At 50.7% G+C, this 16,055-nt stretch overlaps 1 protein-coding gene across 2 annotated transcripts in view; it reads left to right on the top strand.

The window, feature by feature from the left end:
- Positions 1 to 377: 377 nt before the first annotated feature.
- The window catches only part of LOC133342851 (caspase recruitment domain-containing protein 10-like), a 77,430-nt gene continuing 61,752 nt past the window's right edge, over positions 378 to 16,055 (top strand). For both annotated transcript variants that reach the window (XM_061552178.1, XM_061552180.1), the window contains exon 1: positions 378 to 559. The gene's annotated coding sequence lies outside the window, so the exon portion shown is untranslated. The remainder of the gene's footprint in view (positions 560 to 16,055) is intronic.

Below are 16,055 nucleotides of genomic sequence, written 5' to 3'. Positions count from 1 at the left end.
ACAAAAAGTCAGACCCCCCTCAATATGACGTCACAAAACTCTCCCCCCCGCAAAAAAATAGGACATGCTTCAAATAACTTTAAACTATTGTCATTGTAGTGCGTATTTAATGTGGCGCTGCACTCTGTGTTGTAGGAGAAAACATTTATTAAAACGTCTATTTAATTAAGTAGAACGTGTTGTCTATATTTATTTGAAGTTGCGCATTTTGATGTGACGTCACATTTCTCAACCCCCCCCCCCCCCCCATCGTCACAAATGTCTGACCCCCCCAGGTGCGTGACGTCATTTATGGACGGCCCCTAGGAGACACGCACACGGTAGGTGAGAGATATGTGCTGATCGCGCGCGTTCCACCTTGTTTGTGGTCTGCCAACGCCCACGCCACCTTTACGTGATCGCCTCCTGGCCGTGCTCCCTCCCACTGGCCGCTGCCCTGCTCATGCTGCTCATGCTGCTGCTTCTCTTCCTCGTCGCCTCTGCCCCCCCCGGCTTCTTTCACTTTCATAGCTCGAGCGCGCACAGCGAGGACGTTGGCCTACGACGGTAACTCCTGCAGGTAAATGGGCATTTTGCGCCGACGTTACAATCGCGTCTTTGTGTTGCTTGCTGTTCTAACTTTCTTACCCGCCCCTGCTGGGCATCTGCGAAGAAGAGCTTCATAGCTCATCGGATTCCTCCGGCATGAATACAGATTCTGATTCTGAAGTTACCACTGTGTTCGGATTGTGCGGTGCTATACTGCAACTTGTTATGACATCTGATACTTCTACAAACATTAATTCCACTCTATAACATTCATCAATTCTAGTTCTGCCTTTGGAAGTGCTGTTTGTTCGTGGCTTGGGTGATGGTTTGAATCTGTGATCCTTAATAATTATTAAAGATCACAGATTCGATTTTTTTCAGTACCATGATGGCCGAAAAATGAGCTTAGCGTCTGACTTCACAGCGATGGAGGCACGCGTGCTGCAGCTTCAGGATATGTCGTACACGGTAGGCAGTTTGACGATGACAGCATGGGATGAAAATGGGTTGGGTGTTACATAGAGGCCACACGTGTTATTTCAATGTTACTAGCAATGCGCATATCCTTTGGTCGTGACCGTCCATTCGTTCGTCCCTTCAGCCACCTAACCAGCCAGCCAAACTTAAAACACACATATAGAGATTATACGTTGAGTCTGTTTCGCTGAGATGTCATAGGAATAGCATCGCATCACCCAGATTGAATGAGTGAAGTGAAACTCTCAGACTGTGTGTACATAATGTAGTTAAAGTCCCCCATGTATTTGTAGGGGTGTCAGGGGAAGGATTCCCACCAATAGATGGGTTAGTGGGAGGGGTGATCGAAGAGATATAAGGAGAGAACGGGCGGGAAGAAGGGGCCTTTGGCGGGAACGAGATTGGGACGGCTGGGGACAGGTGTGGATGGAAGGAAAGGAATAAAGGACGAGACCCCTGCAATCTGGTGTCGGCTCCTACTTTACATATTCATAACTCTGTCCATGTGAGTTCTAATTGCCGGCTGTGGAGCGAGTTACTGCAGAATCAGTAATTGGCTTCTGCTATTCTCCAGCTGCTGATGATAATTTATCGATCCTCTTTTGTATTTTTTTGGGACTATATCAGGGGTTAAAAAAAGGTTATGAAATACAATCTGCTGGTAACCTTCTGACGAGCAGTGATGTGTTTGCAAGCCGATTCTGTTTTTCATCTGTGGGACACGTAGATCGTAATGGTAAACAAATATATATATTAGATCAACCTGCTCTTGTGGTTGGTCTCTGCATTGTATGCATGTATGTATGTATATTCGACTTCTTTCTCGCCGTACGTAGCCAACCGTGCTAATCGGAGGTGCGGGCGAAGGACAACAAACTAAACACAAAATGCGTTTTCAATCCATAAAACTAATCTCCATTACTCTGTTCACCTTGGTGAGCAGTTTAGGTATCTGCAACAAGAGGCCAATGGGTCTATACATCTTCACATTAGTTTTGTTTCTGTAACATCAAATTGGGGCCACCAACATACCACTGCGGCTCAGCCACTGCTAAGACTCTGCGTGCATTGACACTGCTTACACACTGGAAGGACATTTGGCAGCAGCGACAAGTTGGCAGCACAGGTGTTCAAGAGTGATCTCTCGTGAAGAGCTTTCATTGGCGTGTATAGAACGATGAGAGTGACAATACGTACATTGCTGGACATAGCACTGCCTTTGGCTGTTTTGGGCGCCAAACGGTTACTGTGGAAACCCCAGTGGCCTCTCCCTGTTCCTATTTTTAGGTTTTTTCGGTAAAGTCACGTAGGTAAAACATTAAAATTAATAAAAGTAAAATAAAATAAAAATCACGACGTTTCGGAGGCAACACAAGCTTCCGTCTTCAGGTGTTCCGTATGTAATGACGACTTGACACACTTCTCTTGAGATGGCACTTTATTGAAGACACGTTCACTTGACATCAGGCCGAGACCCCACTGCAACAGCCCCGAGTCTCCTGCGCATCTCCCCCTTATATACGGACCGAAGCCACGCCCCTCTTCTCGATCATTCTCGTTGACTTTGGACGCTCGCTCCATCGGCAGACTCCACCGTCCTCTTCCGTCACCTGACCACACTCCCTTCTCGATCATTCCCGTTATAGCCACCAGTCCCTTCACACTCACAACTGACTCCCCTGTCATTACCTCCCGTGGCCACTAGTGCATTCGCACTGGAGGCTGAGTCCCCTGTCATTGCCTCCGGTGGCCACTAGTCCACTCACAGCGCATGTAGGTTCTACTGTCATTACACATATATTACTACTGTAAGTTGACGATATTATACAGGGTATACAGGGAGTGGTCCAGATGTCTTGTGACCCCCCCCCCATTGATCTAAAACGTAATATATTTTAAAAAGTGAGGTTTATTTAAAACATACATGAATTTGCAACGGAAAAACAAATGTGAGGGGTAAATTAATGGAATATATTTATCGTAATTTTTTTCGCTCCTGAGTGAAATTCTACAATTTGGCACAAAAAGATGGCATCACAATTTGATGCTAGGCTGCAATTGCATTTGACAAACATCTTCATCTCTTAACGCTACAATAGTCACTCTCCCTATCGATCTGTATTCATGTTTCCATAACTTAATGCCAAGTGTACTCCGATATATTCCAACAATCATCTGGCTAAGCTGACTTCCGCTGCTGCAAATGCATTATTTAACGTAGATTTATGGTTGTGCAATTTCCCATGTGACAAGACTCCGCTGTTTTAGGCTCCAATTTCTCTGGCGTCGATACTGTGATTTATTCTCCATTTGCCATTTTTAGTGACCCAAATCACTCTTGCAACTGGGACTCCAGTATCCTGGTCTCTTGATGTCTGCTCTGGTTAAACAAATGTTACACTGTATGTATATATTTGAACATAACCTTCCAATCGGGAACGCCTCAGTGAGCACGATGCTGCAGTTAGCGAGTCGGAAGATACCAGATCAATAACGTTACACTGGGACCTATGTAATAACTAAAAAACAACCATACTTCGGACTTATATACAGGGTGCTTCACATTTTTTTCGTTATACTTCTGATAATTTGCAACAATACCACAATAAATATACCTCCCGGAGAGGATTCCATGCAACGTGTTGACAATGATGGTGAACAAGCATAGACTGGCCTGATGAAGCTAGTTGTAATTACTGTCGAAACGTCGTACTCAGATTGTAAATGTTGTGGCTTGGCTCTTTAACACACCGGTGTGCTGTACTCGTGATGAATTGGCATGTTCTGTTTACGTGAAAACCCTTATTAGTTGGCTGTGTCGGATGGTGGCGGGTTTTAACGACACAGTTCAACTGAGTCACAGACGCACTTCTTGGATGCAACACGTTTATTAATCCCAACACACGGGGTAACTGCCCTTTAACGAGATAACAACCTGTGGTGGTGAACCACCAGGCTAACTGCACTAATTACACCGTAACTAGCTACAACGGACCAGACCACAGCTTGGCTCCAGGTCCATGTGTTGGTGACTCTGTCAGATGTAGAACATAGAAAGTAGATTCTTCAGGATGAACAACAGTAGCCGGTCCCCTTTTTTGTGGCAACAAAACAGGTGTTAAGATGTTAAAATACCAAACTGAAACCTTTTACAAGGAATCATGTCTGCATTAACCACAATACTTGTGGTCATAATACAAACAAAAAACACATACTCTAATAATATACAGTGAGGGGAACAAGTATTTGATCCCCTGCTGATTTTGTACGTTTGCCCACTGACAAAGAAATTATCAATCTATAATTTTAATGGTAGGTTTATTTGAACAGTGAGAGACAACATAACAACAAAAATCCAGAAAAACGCATGTCAAAAATGTTATAAATTTATTTGCATTTTAATGAGTGAAAAACGTATTTGACCCCCTCTCAATCAGAAAGATTTCTGGCTCCCAGGTGTCTTTTATACAGGTAACAAGCTGAGATTAGGAGCACTCCCTTTATGAGTGTGCTCCTAATCTCAGCTCGTTACCTGTATAAAAGGCACCTGTTCACAGAAGCAATCAATCAATCAGATTCCAAACACTCCACCATGGCCAAGACCAAAGAGCTCTCCAAGGATGTCAGGGACAAGATTGTAGACCTACACAAGGCTGGAATGAATTTCGATTTAAAGCTTTCGTGACTGCAGGGATTCATCTTCTTGGTTCTTTCGGTAAAGTCACGTAGAAGGGAAGTAATAAAATAATAAAAATAAAACATAATAAAATAATTCTCACGACGTTTCGGCCACAACGCAAGCAGCCGTCCTCAGGTGAAAACCAGGTCCGTCGAGGCGACAGAGTCTGAATGAAGCAGCACACGAGCTTGGAGCATATATATATAAGCTGGGCGCATTGACAAAGGAATTTGCATATCAAGATGAATTTAGCATATTCATGGGAAATGCAGGAATGTGATTAGTACTGCATATGCATGTGCATTATGCAGGATTAACAGCATCAAAGGGAGCTACAGTTGCTGCTGCTGCTGCAGTTGCTGCTGCTGCTGCAGTTGCTGCTGCTGCAGTTGCTGCTGCTGCTGCAGTTGCTGCTGCTGCTGCAGTTGCTGCTGCTGCTGCAGTTGCTGCTGCTGCTGCAGTTGCTGCTGCTGCAGTTGCTGCTGCTGCTGCAGTTGCTGCTACTGCTGCTGTAGTTACTGCTGCTGCTGCAGTTGCTGCTGCTGCTGCAGTTGCTGCCTTATCCATTTTTAATATAACACTATGTATTATTCTACCCACCTTAATGTGTATCACACTGCTATATATTTACTATACAATTACGACACCATACATTAATCTGCACACTGCACCATGCCAGTGGGTGGAACGCGGTCTGAAAGTCACCGTAAACGTGAACACAATCAGTTAAGATCCGAAATGGTTTATTACGTCCTTCCAATGATTGCTAAGCCAGAATCCATCTTCTCGGTTAAAATTGTCTCTGTGTTTGTATATGTGGATCGCCTCATGAACGAATCTCTCATGATAGCCAGATGGCTTGCAGAGAACCTCTGTCTTGGAGAAGTCAATGTCATGTGAGCCCACTGAGTTGTAACAGTGATCTGCCACGGCTGAGGTGTTTGTCCTACCGTGTTTCAGGTCTGCTTTATGTTCACGGATGCGGTCCGAGACATGTCGTTTGGTTTCCCCAATGTAACTGCTACCACAGAGGAAACTTAGTTTGTAGACGCCAGGGTACTGTATGTCTGGAACCACATCTTTTACAGACGGTACCAGATCACGGATTTTATGTACTGTGTTGAATCGGACCTGGATCTTGTGTTTAATCAGGATTTTGGAGATCTTTTTTGTGACCCCAGCAATATAGGGTAAGGTGATGGTCTTGAAAGGCTCCTCAACAGGATCCATCAAGAAGGATCCTGTTGAGGAGCCTTTCAAGACCATCACCTTACCCTACATTGCTGGGGTCACAAAAAAGATCTCCAAAATCCTGATTAAACACAAGATCCAGGTCCGATTCAACACAGTACATAAAATCCGTGATCTGGTACCGTCTGTAAAAGATGTGGTTCCAGACATACAGTACCCTGGCGTCTACAAACTAAGTTTCCTCTGTGGTAGCAGTTACATTGGGGAAACCAAACGACATGTCTCGGACCGCATCCGTGAACATAAAGCAGACCTGAAACACGGTAGGACAAACACCTCAGCCGTGGCAGATCACTGTTACAACTCAGTGGGCTCACATGACATTGACTTCTCCAAGACAGAGGTTCTCTGCAAGCCATCTGGCTATCATGAGAGATTCGTTCATGAGGCGATCCACATATACAAACACAGAGACAATTTTAACCGAGAAGATGGATTCTGGCTTAGCAATCATTGGAAGGACGTAATAAACCATTTCGGATCTTAACTGATTGTGTTCACGTTTACGGTGACTTTCAGACCGCGTTCCACCCACTGGCATGGTGCAGTGTGCAGATTAATGTATGGTGTCGTAATTGTATAGTAAATATATAGCAGTGTGATACACATTAAGGTGGGTAGAATAATACATAGTGTTATATTAAAAATGGATAAGGCAGCAACTGCAGCAGCAGCAACTGCAGCAGCAGCAGTAACTACAGCAGCAGTAGCAGCAACTGCAGCAGCAGCAGCAACTGCAGCAGCAGCAACTGCAGCAGCAGCAGCAACTGCAGCAGCAGCAGAAACTGCAGCAGCAGCAGCAACTGTAGCTCCCTTTGATGCTGTTAATCCTGCATAATGCACATGCATATGCAGTACTAATCACATTCCTGCATTTCCCATGAATATGCTAAATTCCTCTTGATATGCAAATTCCTTTGTCAATGCGCCCAGCTTATATATATGCTCCAAGCTCGTGTGCTGCTTCATTCAGACTCTGTCGCCTCGACGGACCTGGTTTTCACCTGAGGACGGCTGCTTGCGTTGTGGCCGAAACGTCGTGAGAATTATTTTATTATGTTTTATTTTTATTATTTTATTACTTCCCTTCTACGTGACTTTACCGAAAGAACCAAGAAGAAGGCTGGAATGGGCTACAAGACCATCGCCAAGCAGCTTGGTGAGAAGGTGACAACAGTTGGTGCGATTATTCGCAAATGGAAGAAACACAAAAGAACTGTCAATCTCCCTCGGCCTGGGGCTCCATGCAAGATCTCACCTCGTGGAGTTGCAATGATCATGAGAACGGTGAGGAATCAGCCCAGAACCACACGGGAGGATCTTGTCAATGATCTCAAGGCAGCTGGGACCATAGTCACCAAGAAAACAGTTGATAACACACTACGCCGTGAAGGACTGAAATCCTGCAGCGCCCACAAGGTCCCCTTGCTCAAGAAAGCACGTATACATGCCCATCTGAAGTTTGCCAATTAACATCTGCATGATTCAGAGGACAACTGGGTGAAAGTGTTGTGGTCAGATGAGACCAAAATAGCACTCTTTGGCATCAACTCAACTCGCCGTGTTTGGAGGAGGAGGAATGCTGCCTATGACCCCAAGAACACCATCCCCACCGTCAAACATGGAGATGGAAACATTATGCTTTGGGGGTGTTTTTTTGCTAAGGGGACAGGACAACTTCACCGCATCAAAGGGACGATGGACGGGGCCATGTACCATACAATCTTGGGTGAGAACCTCGTTCCCTCAGCCAGGGCATTGAAAATAGGTCGTGGATGGGTATTCCAGCATGACAATGACCCAAAACACATGGCCAAGGCAACAAAGGAGTGGCTCAAGAAGAAGCACATTCAGGTCCTGGAGTGGCCTAGCCAGTCTCCAGACCTTAATCCCATCGAAAATCTGTGGAGGGCGCTGAAGGTTCGAGTTGCCTAACGTCAGCCTCAAAACCTTAATGACTTGGAGAAGATCTGCAAAGAGGAGTGGGACAAAATCCCTCCTGAGATGTGTGCAAACCTGGTGGCCAACTACAAAAAACGTCTGACCTCTGTGATTGCCAACAAGGGTTTTGCCACCAACTACTAAGTCATGTTTTGCAGAGGGGTCAAATATTTATTTCCCTCATTAAATGCAAATCAATTTATAACATTTTTGACATGCGTTTTTCTGTATTTTGTTGTTGTTATTCTGTCTTTCACTGTTCAAATACACCTACAATTAAAATGATAGACTGATCATTTCTTTGTCAGTGGGCAAACGTACAAAATCAGCAGGGGATCAAATACTTTTTTCCCTCACTGTATGCATTGTCTTTCAAACTGATTGGTCCACACCAGAGACAGCTTTCTTTGGAGCCGAGTCTCAAAAAGGTGTTATACCAGAGGATGCCAAAAGGCGTACAGCAAGAAGACAAGCACTATCAGAGTAATGAGAGCTCGGGGTGAGCAACTACATCATGGGACCTCCTTTTCCAGTACCAAAATATGAGAATAGGTTTTCCCCTTTTATCTGGCAACAAAGGTGGTCAACCCACGAACAGCTTTATTAGAGGGTCCCAAGAGGATTCCTCCCGCCATCGCCTCCTGGTCTAGCGGCTTCCGCCATTGCAAAGGGACCAACATTTGTGCGCCAGGGGGAATCTTAACCGTCTTACGTGCAAGTGCTTGCACAGTAGCGTTAGCTGTGCAAAAGCGAGTGGGAGAAGGCAAAAATGCCATTCGATGGCCGGAAGGTAATTCAAGGCACTCTTGGTTGATTACATCTTTCAGGGGCATCCTCCCCAAAAAGTTGGTCCCAAGCAAGCAAGGAAGAGCAAGGGACGTCAATACAAGAACTGGCCCTGTCAATTTGACATCCGCAATGCACACATCCGCTGTTATTCTCCCAATGATGCCTAATGAGCCGCCGTTTGCTGCGAGGCACAGAGCTTGGACAGGGCATAAGGTACGACATTAACGGGACAAGATGTTATAAATCAACACTGAAATGATGGACCCTGATGCACCGGTGTCAATGAGCATCCTGATTTCAACCCCCTCTATCAATCTGTAACGGGTTCCGGAGACACTTGTAGAGGTAACTTCTTTATTACAATCCAACACTCCAACAGTCCTGATACTCTGTTACAGCCTAGGTACACAGCCTAGGTACACAGCCTAGATACACTACTCTGGCTACGCTCTGGAACTCGCCCTCACAAGGACGTAGAGCCGGGAGTTCCAGACTCCCACCACTGGCCCTCACAGCGTCCCAGGGTCCTTACATGGCTGGTCTTGGGTCTTGGGTCTTGAGCTACAACTGGCCCTGATCGTCCAGGGAGCTCCCCTTTTATGCCTAGTCCCCAACGAGGGGTGGGGCCGTGTGCGCCCCCAGATATCCCACAGAGCACACACAGCCCCCCCCGTTGGTGGCGCCAAGGGGCTTAAGCGCCTGGGCCGCCCGGGAACCCAGCGCCTGGCGCCAAGGGGCCCAAGCGCCTGGGCCGCCCAGGGTCCCAGAGCCCCCCAGCAGCCCCTCCCCTCCCATGTCACTACATTACCCTCCTCTATGTAGCCTCCAGCCATCGCGACTGTCAATAATTAGAAAGTTTAAATTAACGAAAGGGAGAGAAAAAAATACGCGAGCCTCAACAGGAAAAGAAAAGAGAATAAGAAAGCAACCATAAATACCCTAACCAACCTGTACACTTTACACTATATACACGCGTCAATCAACAAAAAGGTGAAGCAATGACACGTGAACAAACGACCCGCGGCACACCTAGCCCTCCTCGGGATCCGCATAGAAAACGGGGAATTAACAACAATATACAGATTCCGACGCGTTGGATGCACAACCACCGCATGGATGGCAGGGTTCCACACCACCCTGCCAGCCTCCCATCTGTCAGGTGGAGAGAAGGTGAAGACCAACATGTCTAGCATCCCTCTATACACACACTAATCCGTAAGTCTGTCTACGTCCCGGGTCGAGAAGTCGTACTTCAGGGCCGACTCATGTACTCGGCAAAGAAGTTGCACTTCAGGGCTGCTCCAGTATCTACATTTTAAAATATATATATATAAAATTGACATGACACAAACAAAATAAATCTGCCTGCTCCTGTCCAGAAATGGCGACCGCACGCACGAACTGCATCTCCAAGGCATCCCGTGCTTGCGTCCCAGCAGCCCTCACTGAGGACCACCACCGACATTACATGTCACTCGTTAGCACCCCCCGCCTTTCCGACGTGGCGTCTCCATCCTAAAACCGCGCACGTCGGCCATATCGGGGGGGAATTTCTGTGTTACCACCCCACCGCCTTTCCGACGCGGCATCACAACCAGTAGCACGCGTCGGCCATATCAGGGGGGGGGGAATTTCCATTTTACCACCCCACCGCCTTTCCGACGCGGCGTCACAACCAGTAGCATGCGTCGGCCATATCGGGGGGGATTTCAACCCAGTCTCTCTCCAAGACTTGCATCGCAGCATATAGCTGTACCGACCGAGCTGAGACCCAGTCTCTCTCCAAGACTCGCATCGCAGCATATAGCTGTACCGACCGAGCTGAGACGACCCATCGTTCACTCACTGCACAACATGCACCCTAACAACTGAGGGATACAGTCCCAACATAACGGGACAACTACACCTGAACACTATGAATCTCCAGCCCACTGTTTCCACGTGCCTTGGAGTGTTTCAATCTCCGGGCCGTCAGGGCGAGCCTACAGCTCCAGACGCACCACGGAGGGTCTTCACCTCCGGGCCGTCAGGTCAAGCCGTCAGCCATAGCATGACGGGACCACACTCTCCGAGCCATGTGAGCGCATAGCCCACTAGGCTAGACATGCCACGGAGTGTCTCTATCTCCGGGCTGTCAGGTCAAGCCGTCAACCATAGCATGACGGGACCACAACTCTCGTGTTAGACACGCAACACCCACTGGGCCATCCTGGTCAAGATCTGCACCCCAAGATATTTGAGAGCCAGCACGACAATTCCAAATCCCTGGCAGCATGTCACCATCTCAAGATAAATGCCCCATACAGTCTATACATCGTTAACAATGACAGCACAAGCTATAAATTAACAATCACGAACAAAGCTCCATACAAACCATACATTGTTAACAATCACAAGCAAAGTTTCGCACACACATTGACAACACTCACGAGCGAAACTCCACACAGTTTACCCAACAACAATCACGACTCCCCTACGACAACGAAGAAAATGTCAACAAAAATCATTAATCTGGAGCGCGTAAATGGACGAAGTGTCAGGGGCCTGGTCTCCCGACCTCCAACCTTTGGCCAGAGCAAAGGTGACGACCAGCGTGTCGATCGATGTGCCGGCCACGGCGCCGGTTACAGTAAGAATGGCGCCCTCACTGTCCGGTCGAAGCGCTGATGACGCGGTATGGTAAGTTGAAGCCAGCTGTCGTCCGGCGGTGAAGGTCGCAGCGCTGATGATGCGGCGTTGTTTGGTTGGACCACGCTGGGCCCGGAAGTGACGTTGCTCCCAGCGGTCATTGCTCCCCCGGCGGAAGTGACGACACACCCGGAAGTATCCCCCACATTTGTGGCGGGAATGCCGGTGGCGGGAACGGCGGTGGCGGGCTCGGGCGAGCGCTGCGCCTCTTCTCTCCCTCCCGCCATCGCATGTGAGTGCCGCATCTCGCCCAGGAGGGAGGCATTGGCGCCGAGCAGCTCTGCGAGGCGAAGCAGCGCCTCCTCCATCCCTGCTCCCGACGCTGGAGAGGGGACGGTCGGCGGAGCAGACAGCGGCTCAGCCGGCGGTGCGGCGTCGCCGTCGGCCGGCGGTGCGGCGTTGCTGTCGGCCAGCGGTGCGGCGTCGCTGTTGGCCGGCGGTACGGCGTCGTTGTCGGCCGGCGGTGCGGCGTCGCTGTCGCCCGGCGGTGCGGCGTCGCTGTCGGCCGGCGGTGCGGCTCCCATCGCTGCATGCTCCTCGACATCGCCATCAGGACTGAAGGTACGTGGCTTACTTCTTGTCTCCCTGGCCACTTCTGACTCCAAATGTAACGGGTTCCGGAGACACTTGTAGAGGTAACTTCTTTATTACAATCCAACACTCCAACAGTCCTGATACTCTGTTACAGCCTAGGTACACAGCCTAGGTACACAGCCTAGATACACTACTCTGGCTACGCTCTGGAACTCGCCCTCACAAGGACGTAGAGCCGGGAGTTCCAGACTCCCACCACTGGCCCTCACAGCGTCCCAGGGTCCTTACATGGCTGGTCTTGGGTCTTGGGTCTTGAGCTACAACTGGCCCTGATCGTCCAGGGAGCTCCCCTTTTATGCCTAGTCCCCAACGAGGGGTGGGGCCGTGTGCGCCCCCAAATATCCCACAGAGCACACACAGCCCCCCCCGTTGGTGGCGCCAAGGGGCTTAAGCGCCTGGGCCGCCCGGGAACCCAGCGCCTGGCGCCAAGGGGCCCAAGCGCCTGGGCCGCCCAGGGTCCCAGAGCCCCCCAGCAGCCCCTCCCCTCCCATGTCACTACATTACCCTCCTCTATGTAGCCTCCAGCCATCGCGACTGTCAATAATTAGAAAGTTTAAATTAACGAAAGGGAGAGAAAAAAATACGCGAGCCTCAACAGGAAAAGAAAAGAGAATAAGAAAGCAACCATAAATACCCTAACCAACCTGTACACTTTACACTATATACACGCGTCAATCAACAAAAAGGTGAAGCAATGACACGTGAACAAACGACCCGCGGCACACCTAGCCCTCCTCGGGATCCGCATAGAAAACGGGGAATTAACAACAATATACAGATTCCGACGCGTTGGATGCACAACCACCGCATGGATGGCAGGGTTCCACACCACCCTGCCAGCCTCCCATCTGTCAGGTGGAGAGAAGGTGAAGACCAACATGTCTAGCATCCCTCTATACACACACTAATCCGTAAGTCTGTCTACGTCCCGGGTCGAGAAGTCGTACTTCAGGGCCGACTCATGTACTCGGCAAAGAAGTTGCACTTCAGGGCTGCTCCAGTATCTACATTTTAAAATATATATATATAAAATTGACATGACACAAACAAAATAAATCTGCCTGCTCCTGTCCAGAAATGGCGACCGCACGCACGAACTGCATCTCCAAGGCATCCCGTGCTTGCGTCCCAGCAGCCCTCACTGAGGACCACCACCGACATTACATGTCACTCGTTAGCACCCCCCGCCTTTCCGACGTGGCGTCTCCATCCTAAAACCGCGCACGTCGGCCATATCGGGGGGGAATTTCTGTGTTACCACCCCACCGCCTTTCCGACGCGGCATCACAACCAGTAGCACGCGTCGGCCATATCGGGGGGGGGGGGAATTTCCATTTTACCACCCCACCGCCTTTCCGACGCGGCGTCACAACCAGTAGCATGCGTCGGCCATATCGGGGGGGATTTCAACCCAGTCTCTCTCCAAGACTTGCATCGCAGCATATAGCTGTACCAACCGAGCTGAGACCCAGTCTCTCTCCAAGACTCGCATCGCAGCATATAGCTGTACCGACCGAGCTGAGACGACCCATCGTTCACTCACTGCACAACATGCACCCTAACAACTGAGGGATACAGTCCCAACATAACGGGACAACTACACCTGAACACTATGAATCTCCAGCCCACTGTTTCCACGTGCCTTGGAGTGTTTCAATCTCCGGGCCGTCAGGGCGAGCCTACAGCTCCAGACGCACCACGGAGGGTCTTCACCTCCGGGCCGTCAGGTCAAGCCGTCAGCCATAGCATGACGGGACCACACTCTCCGAGCCATGTGAGCGCATAGCCCACTAGGCTAGACATGCCACGGAGTGTCTCTATCTCCGGGCTGTCAGGTCAAGCCGTCAACCATAGCATGACGGGACCACAACTCTCGTGTTAGACACGCAACACCCACTGGGCCATCCTGGTCAAGATCTGCACCCCAAGATATTTGAGAGCCAGCACGACAATTCCAAATCCCTGGCAGCATGTCACCATCTCAAGATAAATGCCCCATACAGTCTATACATCGTTAACAATGACAGCACAAGCTATAAATTAACAATCACGAACAAAGCTCCATACAAACCATACATTGTTAACAATCACAAGCAAAGTTTCGCACACACATTGACAACACTCACGAGCGAAACTCCACACAGTTTACCCAACAACAATCACGACTCCCCTACGACAACGAAGAAAATGTCAACAAAAATCATTAATCTGGAGCGCGTAAATGGACGAAGTGTCAGGGGCCTGGTCTCCCGACCTCCAACCTTTGGCCAGAGCAAAGGTGACGACCAGCGTGTCGATCGATGTGCCGGCCACGGCGCCGGTTACAGTAAGAATGGCGCCCTCACTGTCCGGTCGAAGCGCTGATGATGCGGTATGGTAAGTTGAAGCCAGCTGTCGTCCGGCGGTGAAGGTCGCAGCGCTGATGATGCGGCGTTGTTTGGTTGGACCACGCTGGGCCCGGAAGTGACGTTGCTCCCAGCGGTCATTGCTCCCCCGGCGGAAGTGACGACACACCCGGAAGTATCCCCCACATTTGTGGCGGGAATGCCGGTGGCGGGAACGGCGGTGGCGGGCTCGGGCGAGCGCTGCGCCTCTTCTCTCCCTCCCGCCATCGCATGTGAGTGCCGCATCTCGCCCAGGAGGGAGGCATTGGCGCCGAGCAGCTCTGCGAGGCGAAGCAGCGCCTCCTCCATCCCTGCTCCCGACGCTGGAGAGGGGACGGTCGGCGGAGCAGACAGCGGCTCAGCCGGCGGTGCGGCGTCGCCGTCGGCCGGCGGTGCGGCGTTGCTGTCGGCCAGCGGTGCGGCGTCGCTGTTGGCCGGCGGTACGGCGTCGTTGTCGGCCGGCGGTGCGGCGTCGCTGTCGCCCGGCGGTGCGGCGTCGCTGTCGGCCAGCGGTGCGGCTCCCATCGCTGCATGCTCCTCGACATCGCCGTCAGGACTGAAGGTACGTGGCTTACTTCTTGTCTCCCTGGCCACTTCTGACTCCAAATGTAACGGGTTCCGGAGACACTTGTAGAGGTAACTTCTTTATTACAATCCAACACTCCAACAGTCCTGATACTCTGTTACAGCCTAGGTACACAGCCTAGGTACACAGCCTAGATACACTACTCTGGCTACGCTCTGGAACTCGCCCTCACAAGGACGTAGAGCCGGGAGTTCCAGACTCCCACCACTGGCCCTCACAGCGTCCCAGGGTCCTTACATGGCTGGTCTTGGGTCTTGGGTCTTGAGCTACAACTGGCCCTGATCGTCCAGGGAGCTCCCCTTTTATGCCTAGTCCCCAACGAGGGGTGGGGCCGTGTGCGCCCCCAGATATCCCACAGAGCACACACAGCCCCCCCCCGTTGGTGGCGCCAAGGGGCTTAAGCGCCTGGGCCGCCCGGGAACCCAGCGCCTGGCGCCAAGGGGCTTAAGCGTCTGGGCCGCCTAGGAACCCAGCGCCCGGCGCCAAGGGGCCCAAGCGCTTTGGCCGCACAGGGTCCCAGAGCCCCCCAGCAGCCCCTCCCCTCCCATGTCACTACAAATCCAATAACAGCGGACGAACCTGCAGTCGCGGCAAAGTCCAAACCCTCCCACACCGACGCACGATGGGAACGGAAACCGGTGGATTCAGGGGCCGAGTGTGTGATGTGTCGCGACCCACCGTCGGGTCTAGTGAAGTGAAGGACGGTCAGGCGGATGACGGCGGTGGTCCTGGGAGGCGTCGTCGCGGCACGCGGCAGCCCGACAAGACGTGTCCCGGCAGGCCGCAGTTGTAGCACACGACGAGACCGCTCCCAGGATGAGGAGATGTCTTCCGCCGTCTCCTCGCCAGCCTCCACCCTGGGTCGATGCGCATGCTGGGACGGGCTCCACGTCTTCAGGTGTATCGCGCGCCTCACGAGGCGCGGTACACGCTGCCAACACCTTATGCCATTGCAAGAGCTGTTGCGCCTGGATGCATCTTGCAACCTTGATGGTAGATAGATTATTGTCGTCGACAGCCGGCAGGACGATGTTGAGGTCCTTAGCCAAAGCCAGCAATCTCTCGGGGACCAGCGAGTCGACTCCGTCGTGGTCCATCTTCGGGAAGGCTGCCTTCGCTCGCACCAAAAGTGCGCTAT

Source organism: Lethenteron reissneri, chromosome 16 (assembly GCF_015708825.2).
Source record: "Lethenteron reissneri isolate LAM-NWPU_2019-01 chromosome 16, ASM1570882v1, whole genome shotgun sequence".
Lineage (NCBI taxonomy): Eukaryota > Metazoa > Chordata > Hyperoartia > Petromyzontiformes > Petromyzontidae > Lethenteron > Lethenteron reissneri.
The sequence above is the reverse complement of the archived record's forward strand: the minus strand, read 5'-3'. Positions and strand labels throughout refer to the sequence as shown.